The sequence below is a fragment of the Neomonachus schauinslandi genome, chromosome 5, assembly GCF_002201575.2.
Source record: "Neomonachus schauinslandi chromosome 5, ASM220157v2, whole genome shotgun sequence".
In the NCBI taxonomy this organism is placed as follows: Eukaryota; Metazoa; Chordata; class Mammalia; order Carnivora; family Phocidae; genus Neomonachus; species Neomonachus schauinslandi.
Genome location: NC_058407.1, coordinates 170255163 through 170258018, shown reverse-complemented (window position 1 = coordinate 170258018; position 2856 = coordinate 170255163). Strand labels below are relative to the sequence as shown.

At 50.5% G+C, this 2856-nt stretch overlaps 1 non-coding gene across 1 annotated transcript; it reads left to right on the top strand.

The window, feature by feature from the left end:
- Positions 1 to 397: 397 nt before the first annotated feature.
- Positions 398 to 469, top strand: TRNAW-CCA. Its single transcript has one exon. It is a non-coding gene; the product is annotated as a tRNA-Trp (tRNA).
- Positions 470 to 2856: the final 2387 nt, after the last annotated feature.

Genomic DNA, 2856 nt, shown 5'->3' with positions numbered 1-2856 from the left:
TAGGCGTGAATGGGGTGCAAATCCTCACGTTGCTCCGCGTGCTGAAGGGCTTGGACCGAAGAGAACCCGGATCCCAGACGCCCCCACTCCTGCCTTCCCTGGGAGCTGCGACTGACATTTTCCAGACGCTTCCCAGACCTCGCTCCTTAAAAGCCCTGGGGAGGTGGGTTTCCCGAATCCCGAGCGCGAGTACCCTCGGAGCCCTGAGCTCCTCGCTTGCTTGCTTCATTCATATTTATATTTTGCTTTGAATAGCCCCGTTTTAGAAGGGACAAAGAGCTCAGAGTCAATTCCAAGTCAAAATATGGGCGGTGTAAAAAAAAAATACTAAACGCTGCACCTGACACCTGCTGCAACGGCCGTCGTTCTAAACAACAAAAAACGGGGCAGCCTCCAGGACCTCGTGGCGCAACGGTAGCGCGTCTGACTCCAGATCAGAAGGTTGCGTGTTCGAATCACGTCGGGGTCAAGGCTGTAGCTTTTTCTGTTTAGCCGCCCGAATCAAACGAAACAACCTAAGCGTCTGTCCGCTACCTCCCAGCCTTGGGCTTTCTCTTACCTTTTCTTTAGTCCAAAGGGACTTCTTGTGAACAACTCAGCAACGGACAGGCACATAAGCTGAAGGGTGTGGATGACCTGGAAGGGGGAAAAAAACCCAGGAGCCGACATGTAGGTCGTTCTGTTCCTATCCTTAGCAGGATCATGCTTCCGAGAGGACGTTAAAAGAGGACACGAGGAGACTTTGCTAATGAAGTCACTCTGGTGTGAAAAGTAGTTTTTTTTTTTAATTGGGTCGCTAGCCGGGCATGGCACAATGCCCCTGGTCGATATTTGTGTGACCTTGATGAAGACGTCGGTTTCCCAATAATCCCCAATCCCCACCCCCGGAATTTTCATGGTTTGAGCTTCCTGTCAGAAGCCCCTGAGCAGGGGCGCCTGGGTGGCGCAGTTGGTTTCTGCTCAGGTCATGATCTCAGGGTCCTGCGATCGAGTCCCACGTGGGGCTCCGAGCTCAGTGTGGGGTCATTCTCTCCCTCCCTGCCCCTCCTGCTCCTGCTGTCTCTCTCTCTAAAATAAATAAAATCTTAAAAAAAAAAAAAAAAGGCCCCTGAACATTGTGGTTAAAGAGAAAATACCGTGAGATTGATTAAAATTTATTATGCCAAGGATGCAGTTCTTGAACTTTCTGAAAGCAGAAATTACCCTAGCATTTACCACCTTTTAATTTAGGTGTGTTTTTTTGTTTTGTTTTGTTTTTGTTTGTTTGTTTGTTTTTAAGTATTCTCCCTGCCCAACGTGGGGCTTGAACTCACGACCCTGAGATCAAGAGTCGCATGTGCAGGGACTGAGCCAGCCACGTGCTCCAATTTAGGATTCATTTAAATGCATCCCTCCAGGGGCGCCTGGGTGGCTCAGATGGTTAAGCGTCTGCCTTCGGCTCAGGTCATGATCCCAGGGTCCTGGGATCGAGCCCCGAATATCGGGCTCCTGGCTTGGCGGGAAGCCTGCTTCTCCCTTTCCCACTCCCCCTGCTTGTGTTCCCTCTCTCGCTGTCTCTCTCTCTCTCTGTCAAATAAATAAATAAAATCTTAAAAAAAAAAAAGAAAGAAAGAAAAAAAATAAATGCATCCCTCCAATAGGGATTTGAAACAATGGAGTTTCAGACACAAACCACTTGCCCTGACCTGAGATGGACGAGAAACACAGGAGAGCAGAAATGGAGATCGTGATGGACTTACCAGGATTAAGTTTTCATTGCACCAGCCTCACTCCCCCTTCAGTTTAAAAGTCTGTCCTTTGCTGAGCTTAAACAAACAAACAAACAAAACAAGCATCCTTTACAGATGTATTTTTCTTTTTTTAAAGAGCAATCTCTACACCCAACATGGGGCTCGATCTCAGGATCCAGAGATCAAGAGTCCCGAGCCCTATCCACCCAGCCAGCTGGGCGCCCCTGTAGGCGTGCTTTTTAAAGATCTGAATGATTGATGAAATCTTGGAATCGACAGCATAGCACTTGCTTTGAAGCCAAAGTGATGTGAATGTGCAACCTTCTGCACCAGTCAGATGTGTTACTGTGGGGACATGGTCACAAGCACCAGATCCCTTTTGTGTAATTAACATAGGGTCATTTCCTCACTTCTCAGTTGCACAGTTCAATGTTTGCGATCCAGGCATCCAGACGGCTTGGGATTCTCTGGGTTTGGGAATTCTCTGGGCTTCTGGTCCTTTGATTAGGAGATGTACCAAGTAAGGTGAAAAGTCAGTAAACAGGAGGGGAGGGTGCCTCAGGGAATACTTGCCTTCACCATTCAGAAACACCCTTCTCCCCCCCCCCCCCGCACCCCAGGAAGTTTTGAGGCACCAGCCCTTCCCCACAGTGATGCTGGTCCCGCCTCTTCTGCAGGACTTCAGGTTCCAGCAGCTCCAAGAACAAATTTTACTCAGAAGAAATGTGAGGTGGGTGGGGGAGAGTTCCTTTGATACAGGAGCGTCCTCAGAACTGGCCGGCGCCAGGGGAAACTCTACCCACCCAGGGAATGCGGGGGGGAGCAGACAGAAGGAAACGCTGGTGAAGGTCAGTCGTCCTCCCAGGAGCATGTTTGGGAGCCTCCCGGGATCTTAGCAGGAGCCGGGGTCCTACCTGGAGGATACAAACGTGGCCTGGGGACCCGACCTGTCGTGTCTCTCCCTCCCTATGTTCACATTCCTGGAAGGGACCTGCAGGACTGACTCCCCAGGTCATCCTGCCAGAGACCGACTGGGCAAGCTTGACCACCTCTCCTTTCCCTAAGTTCATGTGCCTGGCCCTCACCTGCCCCCCTTGTGTGCTGCTGTGGAAGTCCGGATTCTGGA